The sequence below is a fragment of the Psammomys obesus genome, unplaced genomic scaffold, assembly GCF_907164565.1.
Source record: "Psammomys obesus unplaced genomic scaffold, mPsaObe1.curated_primary_1811, whole genome shotgun sequence".
In the NCBI taxonomy this organism is placed as follows: Eukaryota; Metazoa; Chordata; class Mammalia; order Rodentia; family Muridae; genus Psammomys; species Psammomys obesus.
The window spans coordinates 5,159,083-5,170,038 of record NW_026586589.1 but is presented as its reverse complement, the minus strand read 5'-3'; positions in this window follow the sequence as shown (position 1 = coordinate 5,170,038).

The following is a 10,956-nucleotide window of genomic DNA, read 5'->3' as shown; positions in this document are numbered from 1 at the left end:
ACACACACACACACACACACACACACACACACACACACACACACACACACCCCATACACATACACACAGAGAGGCTTGTCTGTCTGTCTCCCTCTCCCATCCTTGGGTAGGCTGTTTAAGGTCAGATTTGTTCATGGCTATGATGGCCAGTCTTGGTTGTCAATTGACCACATCTAGAATGAACTAAAACCCTGGAGTTGGCCACACCTGTGAGGGATTTCCTGGCTTGGAGCATTTGAGGTGGGAAAACTTATCCTAAGTCTGAGCCACACCTCCTGGTGGCAGCCCATGTAAAGGACATGGAAGAAGAAAGCGTTTCCTTTCTGCCTGCTCACTCTCACCTTTGCTGGCAAGTTTATCTATGCTGTTGCTGAAGTATTCCTTTGCTAGTATTAGAACCTGTTTCTTTGGGATTCTGACACAGGCTGAAGACCAGCCCCTCTGTATGAATTCCCCTGACTCCAGGACCAGACTGGGGTGGCTGAGACATACAGTTCCATGGACCAAACAATTACCAGATTCTTGGCCTTTCTGTCGGGACACAACCATTGTTGGACTACCTGGACCATAGCTTGAAAGCCACTCTAATAAACCCCACAAGACTCTGGAGTGAGAGAGCAGGTTCTTGAAGGCTCGGAAGACCCATGTGGTCCTGATGCTGTAGCCAAGGCTCCTTTCCCTCTGCAGGAGGTTCTCTCTGTGTAGGATACAGAACCCTTCACCCTGCTAAGGTTCCAGAAGAACACCCTGAAGTTTGAGTAGGAAGGAGAGGAGGAACCTTTGGTGTCCCAGCAGGCATTTTGTTGTGTTGATAACGCATTCACCAAAAGTGACTTGGGGAGGAAAGGGTTGACTTGGCTTACAGGTCACAGTCCATCACAGAGAGAAGCCAAGGCAGGAACTTGGAGGCAGGAACTGAAGGAGGGCACACAGACAAATGCTGCTTTAATGGCTTGCTGCCCCTCTTCATGTCCAGCTGCCCAGGAGTCGTGCTGCCCACAGTGGGCTGGGCCCAGCCACATCAATTCAAGTTCCCTCTTCCCTCTTCCCAGGCATGTCAAGTCAACAACCAGGATTAGCCACCATGACGCTGAGCCTTCTGAGACTCATGGAAAGGTAGGTGCTGAGAGCCTCTTTGGGGTGTACTAGCTGGGGAGATTTGCTCTTCTTACCCTCCTTCAGGGCTCTGGTTCTCCTCTTCAGCATTGGTCCTTCCCTCGCTGGAGAAAACCCAGCTATCTCTCCTCTTCTCATGGACCAAAATTTCAAGTCCTCTTCTCTGTTGTCCATGCCCAGAGCCCTGTGACAGTGAACTAGGGCTCTGTGCACTGTAGAAGTGATGAGAAACACACAGAGGTGTGTGTGTGTGTGTGTGTGTGTGTGTGTCTGTGTGTCTGTGTGTCTGTGTGTGTGTGCTGGGCAGTCTGGTTGGGGTAGGGGTAAATTTCAGTGTCTGTTTTACATCTCCCGCAGACCATCATCAGGCTGACACCTTGTATGAGGTGAATGGAGATCATGGATCCTCCCAGGGGTGGCAGGGGCTTCAGTCATTTCAGTCACTGCTGCCCAGTGAGAACTCGCCCAGCTACCTTGCTGGGATCCGTGCCTGGATCGGCTCAGGGGTCCTGGGTGTTTATCCCCAGGGCACACTCAGGCCAAGGCTGTGTCAGGTTTTCCAGTACAGAGCTAGAGAACTGGTGATACATATACATAAAATAAAAAAGTAATTTGTTTTTGAGACAGAGTCTCACACTGTGTTGCCCTACTCAGCCTGGAATTCAGCTGTAGATCAGGCTGACCTCAAACTTACAGAAGAGATCTACTGCCTTAGTCAGGGTTTCTGTTGCTGTGATGAAATACTATGACCGTGACAACCTGGAGAGGAAAGGGTTTATTCCAGCTTACACTTCCAGGTGACAGTCCATCACTGTCATGCCCTTTCCTCTCTTTACCCCCCAAGCCAGGACACATGGCTCTTACTGGCACAAATCCCAGGGTGCCTCCCGTCCTGCTAGTGTCCTCAGTCTGACCATAGTCCAGCCTCTGAGATCTGACTCTTCAGCACCATGGTGGCCCAGGTTAAGAGCAACTTCTCGCAGGATCCAAGTTATGGTTTTCAGAGCAGTGCTGGAGGCTCTGTATGCTGCCTCCCTTGGTCCTGCAGGAACGCTGCACAGCCTGTGTGCTGAGGACCTTGCTCAGCCCAGTGGGCTCAGCCTGTACCAACCTGCCCCTTCATTAGGAGAGTGTGGGCATTAGGGAGGTAGGGAGGCAAGGTGATACTTCTCTGCCTCCCCTGAGAGGTGGATCTAATGATGTCTTCTCTGAGGCTACTGTATGCAGCATTCTCCTGCCTCACAACGTGCTCTGTCTCTGGGGAGAAAAAAGATCCATACATTTATCCATCCATCCATCCATCCATCCATCCATCCATCCATCCATCCATCCATCTATCTATTGCCTTAGATTCTGGGTCTGGCCACTCAACTTCAGGTCAGAAGCCATTTTCTGCTCTCCCTCCTGCCTTCAAGCCTAAGGATTTCAGAAAAAAACAAAACAAAACAAAACAAAACAAAAACAAAACAAAAAAAGCCCAAACTTTACTGAGAAATACTTTACAATAAATAAAGCTCATATATTTTAGGTTAATGGGATAATGACTTTGGGCAAATGTATGCTCACAGGTCACAGTCTCCCAGTGAGATATAGAATGTGCCCATGACACAGCAAAGTTCCCCAGTTTTTCTTCGCCCATTAACTGCCCACCACACCATTAGCAACCACTGACTCAATTTCTCTAAGTTGCATTTGCTTTTAATTCTGTGTCCCTTTCAATACCCAAATAAAACATTTTTCATTTTTCTGCCATCTATATCCTTCAAGCATTGCTGACAGTGGCCAGATACAACACACACACACACACACAGAGTCACATGCAGGTACACACACGCGCATGTATGCACACACAAACACGCACACACACACAAGTCATTTTGCTTCTTCTGTTCTCCTGTCAGAGTGAGAGCGAGAAGACAAAAATCAGAATTCTTGCCCTGTCTCAAAAGTAAAAGGGACAGATTAGCTTCCTGCCAGCGCACTGCAATAAATACATTGTCGTTTTTATCCCTCAGTGAATCATGGCCTCCATTTCTCCCGTAACTATTATACAGTCTGCTGGCATTAGATCATTTTTTGGTAATTTTATTTTCACCAATTGTTTTATGAAATTTTTGAGTTTTATGGACACTAAAACAAATCTAGCCTGCAAGTGTTATAGCCCCTTAAATCATCGACGGGAAATCTCAAGGTTCCCTCAGACTCGGGTAGAAGGAAGCGTTAGGGAAGAAAGATTGCCCCGAGCTTATAAACTGAGCAAAGCCCAGAGATAAGTTTGTAAAAGGGACATAGATCACCATGGGTGAAGACTCCCGTGTAAAACATCTCCCTGCTCAGCTCCTGTAAGAATAAAAGTGGACTTTTTCTGAGCTGGGACACTACGCACAGTTCTTGCTTGTCTACTTTGCCACTATGCCCGTTTTCCCCAAGGGTGCTCTAGCACCAGCTACCTAACTGACAGAGTTAGGGATGTCTCGTGGAAGCTCAGAGTCCCTAGGATGGCTTCACAAAACTCACACTTGTGGTTACAAGTGTAAATAGATACCAAAAAGATTCTAAAACGCATGTTAAAAAAAGAAACCCAAAGCAACAACAAAAACAGCCTGAGGTGAGGATAGCTAAGTGTGTTCAGAGAGAGGCTTGCCTCACCAGGTGTTGAAATGAGTGATAAAGCTACAATAATAAAACCAGTATGTGTGAGGCATAAGGCTGGATGGACAAATCAATGGAATGAGATAGATCGTCCTGAGTAAGAACCCAGTCCATGGAAAATGAAGGCTCACAAATCAGTGCAAGAGGGATGGATTATTCAGTAAATGCAGTCTGTAAATCTGGTTATTTGGAAAACAGTTAATTCAGATCTCTATTTTATTCTATAGTCTAAAAAAATAAAAACTACATGGGTGGAAGTAAAAGATAAACCAATAAAAGACTAGAAGAAAGTATAAAAAGAAGTATTTGCTCTCTGGATGAAGAGGGTTTATCTACAGCCTTGGATAGAGCTGCTAAGCTAAAAACACACAAAACGGATTTAGTCTCTGAAAACTATGACCCCTGACGGCACTTCAGTGGCTGAAGGCACTAACTGCCAAGCTTGCAGACCTGTGTTGGATTCCCAGGTTCTGCATGGTGGAGGGAGAGAACCGATTCCCATAGGTTATCCTCACCTTCCTGTGGGTACCATGGCACACGCAGGCTCATACACACACAGACAAGAATAAATAAATAAATGTAAAAGGCATTGAGATACTACTTGATCTCAGGTCCCCAAAGAAAGACCCAAAATCAAAGGGACAAATTATTTTAGACACGCATGACACCAAAAAGTATGTCTGTCTGATAGCTGATTAAGAATACCATTAGTGCTGTTAGACTAGGAAAAGGGCAAACCTTTAGTTAAAAAAAAATCAGAGTTATTTTAAGTATATGAGTGTTTTGAGTGAAAGCATATATGTACACTGTGTTCATGCCTGGTGCCTGTAGAAGCAAGAAAAGAACGTTAGATTCTGTGGAACCGGAGTTATGAGTGGTTGTGAACCACCATGTGGGTGCTGAGAACTGAACCAGGGTCCTTTGGGAGAGCACCCAGGGCTCTTAACTGTGGAGCCATCTCTCCAGCCCCAGAAAAGCTTCATAACTCATATGATAACTGCAAACATCTCGATCTGCAACCATCCTGGTTGTGGTGGTTACTTTTATGAAGCGGTATGGGGAGGCAGTGTGTTGTGATCAATGCCGTGCTCTTGGTGTGTGTGGGGGAGAGAGTAACATCTGAATGTGTGGTCTGAGAAAGCAGACGGCCTTGTCAGTGTGGGTGGGCCTCCAGTCAGTAGAAGGGATGATAGACCAAATGTGTGGGAGCCTCCTGTGAATAAGGGGTACTCCTCTGGCTGGGATGCCGTTTGTTTTGGTCCTGCTTTTAGACTTGAATTGAACAGAACCAGTGCCTCCCTGAGTCTTGAGCCTGCTGGCATTGGAGTGGATCTGACCCCTCATCTCTAGCTTGATGACTGCAGATGTTGGGGCTTGGTGTGACCTCTAGACAGTATAGTGAGACAGTTCTTCATGTCAAACTTCCCTCCCTCCCTCTCTCCCTATTTTCCTCCCTCCTTCCTTCCACCTTTCTTTCTCTCTTTCTCTGTGTGTTTCTTCAGGAACGCTGACCAATACACTGGTTATCAAAGAAAGAGAAACTCAAACCCCTTTGGTTTTGCTACTTTTCTGAACATCTCCTGATATACTGAGGATTCTCTTGGACCACCCATCAGGATCCTGGCAGACTTTCCTAACTAGAGCAACCTCTTTGTTCCCACAGCTCCCTCCCTCAAGCACCAGCCCTCAAGATATGCCCCCCTCCCCCTGCCACCTTTTGGCCTCCTTGGCCCACTGACTCCCTGGCTGGGGTGGTTATTTTAGTTGCTTTTCTCATGGCTGTGACAAAATACTCAACTGAAGCATTTTAAGGAAGGGGGGGGATTATTTGGCTTCACAAGTGAGGGTCTGGTGTGTTACGATGGTGAGGCAGGAATGGAGAGGCAGCAGTCAGGAAGCTGGGAGAGACAATGGCTTCCCCCTTTCCCATTTTCATTCAGCCCATTACTTTGACCACACCCTGGGTGAGTCTCCCCTCCTCAGTTGAAACTCCCTCACAAACATGCCCACAAGTGTGTCTCCTAGGTGATTCCATATCCAGTCAATTGACTCTGTTTTTGTCTGCCCTCTGATGGGTTACAGTCACAAAACTTTGCATAAACGTGGTCCTCGATGGGCAACTGCCCCCTGCTGGAAATCCAAAGGGCCTGCCACCCTGTCTGTAGTAACTTCAAGTGTACTTGACTGAAATCAGGGTGCAGAGGACTCCCCAGAGAGAGAAGGGAAGAGAGCCTGAGACTCAGCCAGCCCTGGCAGGAGCTCCACCCGGTGTTAGTGCTCACTGTCAGAAGGTCAAAGGGCGCAGGCCCATCTAGTTGCTGGCTGGGCGCCTGCGCTCTCGAGCAGCGGTTCTCAACCTTCCTAACCCTGCCGCCCTTTAATGCAGTTCCCCTTGTGCTGACCCCAATCATTGCTACTTCAAAACTGCAGTTTTGCCACTCTTGTGAATTGAAATGGAAATATCTGCATGCAGGACATCCCATATGTGAGCCCCCACAAAGGGGTCTCCACACACAGGTTGAGAGCTGCTGCTCTAGAGACTCAGGTTTCGGCTCTTTTTTTTTTTTTTCCTTCACTTTTTATTGATTCCTTGTGAATTTCACATCATACACCCCAACCCTACTTATCTCTCTGTCCCTTAGTATCTGCCCTTCACCCATGTAACCTTCCCCCCAAGGAAACAAACAAACAAATAACCACAAGCCACCACAACAAAACATCTCACCTTGGAAGCTGTGGTGTATCACAGCGTGTCCCACAGTATCCCCTTTCATCCACACATCTTTACTTGCAATGTGTCATTGGTCTGGTCATTGGTCTTCTGCTACACCATCAAAACTGGGTCCTCATGGGGACTCCTCTGAGATATCTTCTTGTTGCTCTGTGTCATTGAGATCCTGCTGCTTTGGATCTGCAGGATTGGCCCCTTCATGAACTCCAGCAGTTCATAGATGGGGTAGATGTTGGGGTGAGCCAACTCAAAGCCCAGGATCTGGGGCTGGGAGGTAGCTGAGTTGGTCAGACCACCAGCTCTCCCACCCCCACACCACAGGACTAGCTCCCCAGCGCTGCCCCCAGCCAGCAAAGGGCGGGGCCAGCTCTCCCACTCTCATGACCTTGGGGCTGACTCACCAGTACCTATGCCACCAGACCCAGCTCTACGGGGGTGCCCAGTCAGGGGTGCAGGTCTGCTCTCCCAAGTGCTGCTCCTGGTGAGGGGTCGGGGGCAGCTCTCTTGGGGCCAGCTCTCCTCAATAGTTGGTCATCAACATGGCCCCAGGCAGCAGCCCAGACTAGGGACATCCGCATGGCCTTTGGTGGTAGCATGGACTATGGACATGGACACAGACCACTGCTGCTGCATGGCCGCAGGCCCTGCGGCACAGGCTGGGACTTCTCCATGGCCTTGGGTGGCAGCACAGGTTATAAAAGTCTGTTTCTCACCACCCTCACATCTCTGGTTTTGCCTCTCTCTGTAGAGCTCAAACCATCCAGCTTCTTTCTCCCCACTACATACATGCACATTGTAGTGGCTCCCATGGTGGGCAGGTGGGCCTCACAGGTTTCTGCTTTTGATTTAACGTTGTGCATGAAGCATATGATGCTATCCGCTTCACATCTTGTAAACCCGAGCAACACAGCTTGTTCTCTTCCAGCTCACCTTATTGTTAATGTGCAAATCACAGCGCCTGCCACCTAGGGAAGGGACAGGACCTACCGTCTGATCTGGGGTTGCCTGGCATCAAAAGCTGACATTTGTGCCATAGACAAGGGCTGTTTCTAGCTTGTTCCATACCCAGAAGCCAGAAGGAACATTATGAGACTGAAATTCCATCCCTGGCACTGGCTTAGAACCCTTCTATGCTCTCATGTATACTCAGCAAGCAGGCAAGCAAACTTCTGTCTCTCCATTCTTCCTGCATCACTCCAGTTCAGCCACATTGGCCACATTTATATTTCTGGAATGCTCAGCCTTTGGCTCAATGCTAGGAATTTTACTTCAGCCATGTGTCTTAGCTTGTTTCCTGTCACTATAACAAAATGCCAGAAGCTGGGACATTTACAAGGGAAATAGGTTTGTTTTGGATTACAGTTTTGGAAGCTGGCAGGTCCAAGCTCAGGGTTGTCACATTTGTTCCACCACAGGGTGATGGCCTCATGCAGCAGGAGCATGTGTGTGTGTAGGGAGTAGTGAGTGCAAAAGAGGACATGCTTGAAAAAGATCGAGAGGAAGTGGGCACTCCAGACCCTTTCAATCTAGGGTCACATGATCTGTTTACCTCCTTCCTGTGTCTGCCTCTTAAATTTATACCACTTTTCAAAACCGTTACAATGGGGATTCACCTTCTAGAGCATGAACCTTTGGGACAAACCATACATTATAGCAATGTGGCTTCTGTCATGGTGGCTCAGCCCTATGAAGCCGGCTCCTTTCCATGGGTAGGAATGTTACCTTAGGGAGGCCACGCGTGTCCCTTTCAACCCACGTGTGTCTGCCCAGCCCCTAGCACAATGTTGAGAGCAGAGCAGACACTCAGTGTGGATGTGTTGAACTGACTGAGGAGGCACTCGTGGGTTTCATTTCAAAATGCTGTGGTGTACGAAAAGTTCCCGCTCCCCCCACCGCCCCGTTCCTCTGACATGCTATTTCTAGCAGAGGCTGTGGTGCGGGACAGCAGGTGGGAAGCTTGTCAGGCAAGGATTGGCAGTAGCTGGATATCTGAGGGAGAAGGAGGGTCTGTGGAGACCGTTTTGGTTCTTAGGTGATGCTTTTGAGTGCCAGCATCTACTGGGATCACCTGGGGATTTGCTAAGATTCAGATTTGGAAGCTGCCACCAAGTCAGGGTGCCCTAGGATGAGGAGTTCTCAGTTATCAGGGACGCAGATACTTCCAGAACTCATCAGAGCACATGTCACTGCATGTTGGAATCACCTAAATTCAAGGATTCTGCCTACAAATTCTGCTGTAATTGCACACACACACACACACACACACACTCAATGAGGGCCCGGATAGCACTGCATCTTGTTTTATACATAGTTGGGACAAAGCAGGAGCTTGACTGGTCCTTGTTGGTGTCCCTTCTAGGGAGGACACTGAATTTTTACTGCAGAAGAAAGTTCTGCCTCGTGCTTGCCTGGGTCACGGTGGCCTAGAAAAAGGTCAAAGTCTTCTTTGAGGACAAAGTAGATGAGGGGCTGCCTCCTGCCCACCTCAGAGAGAAGAGAGGCCTGGGAACAGTGATGAGCCCATGGGTCTCCAGCATGAAGGAAGGTAGGACCCCTGCCTTCCCTGTATGGCAAATTGCATGGAAAAGATAAAAAGTTTTTAAAAAGACACCAAGAGAACAATAGTTCTTTGGTTTATCTGCCTTTCTACCATACCCATCTAAATGTGGAACTTTTTATAGCCATTCCAAATGGTAAAGAGGCACTGTCATTACAGTATGTAGAACAGGCCAGCCTCAAACTCACAGAGATCTACCTGTCGCTGCCTCCCAAGTGCCGGGATTAAAGCTCTGTGTCCTGCCACGCCTGGCTGTTTTTCACAGTTTTGAAGCCAGAGATGGGGCCTCATGGGCTGAAGCCAAGGTGCAGATGGGACTTTGTTCCTGCTGGAGGCTCCAAGGAAGAATCTTTGCCTTGTCTTTTCTAGTATCTAGAACATTCCTTATAGTCTATTTTGAAGAGTCCATCTTTCAACCCAAGTCTCTAGAATCATTGTGTTTGGCCCACAAGGTGCTTGCGATGAGAATGTCCCCCACTGGCTCAGCCCTTGGACTGCATGGCTTCCAGTTGGTGGTACTGTGTGGGGAGGTGATACAGCCTTGCTGGGGAAGTCCCCACAGGGTGGGCTTTGAGGAGTCTTAGCCTCATTCCACTTCTAGTTTGCTCTCTTTGCTTCCAGTTGGTGGTTGAATATCTGATTTCTCACCTTCCTGTTCCTGCTGCCGGGTCTGCGTCCTCACCATGACGGAGCCCGTCCCTCTGGATTTATAAGTTCCAGTAAACCCTTCCATTAGTTGCTTTTGGTCATGGTATTTTATTATAGCAACAGAAGAGAAACCAAGGCAGTCCACAGGGGCTACTGTCTGAGGGAGTCAGGCCCCAGAGAGCTTGGCTAAGAATAGTTTGAAGGTTTTTCAAGGTTGGATATTAGCTGGTATCTGGAAAGTAGGGATATGGTCACGAGAGAGTAGCAGTTATTGGGGTTAGAGAGACGGGGACGCGTGCAAGCAGGGAGATGGGTAGGTCTAGTGGAAGGGGCTTCTCTCAGGATAATGGTAGCATCTAGGGGACTAGGGGTCAATTTGAAGACAGAGGGTGATGCAGGCCTGGCTTCATGTCCTGTCACACAGGCCATTTGCTCAGGAAGCACCCTGAGATCTTTGTCTTGAAATTCTTAATACTTTTGGTTTTGAATCTGTGTTAAGTAAAGTTCGAGAGGTCGGTGGTGGGAGACCTGGGGGCTGGGAGTCTCAGTCCATACAGCTCTGCCTGGGCCTGTGGTTCCAGTTCCAGGCACACTTTCATATGGGCCACTTTAATGAAAGCACCATTTGCATGTGTGGAGGCAAGGTGAAGGAACCATAAGATGGCCAGTGGGAGGGCCGGCTGCTGTGGGTAGCTCCATCTATAAGGTAAACAGGCCAGGGTGGAGGGAGCAGCTGCCCTACCATTCTCCTTAGTGCCTAAGGCAGAGCATTGGATATCCTCCGGCCTCCTCTTCCACCCTTTAGGTTTGCCCATGCCTCCCACAGGCTGAATCCAGCTAGAATGCAGAGGCTGCAGTCCTTACTGACAATGTCCCTGGTCACTTAGCTGGGAAGAAGAATGGTGAGAGGACCTGGAGGGGTCACTGGCCAAGATAAGACCAGTCAGGTTGAGAGATCCCTTCAGGGCCTGTGTGGGTCTTGATGATGTGAGGCCAGTGGATTCTGGGGAGGGTTGGTGGATCTTTCACAGTTTGGTGGGACTCTCTTCCCTTCTCCCACAATCCTCTACTGCCCAGGTTGAACTGGTTGGTTGTGAGTCTGTCCTGTGGGACCTGGAGGGATCCCATTCCCCTCCCTCTCTCAGACTATGGCTAGCCTTGGAGAGTCAGGTGGAGGAAGCTTCCTCTCTCCCCTGGCCTGAGCCAGCAACAGCTCTGTCTCCTGCTGTCAGGGCCGCCAGGATGTGACAAG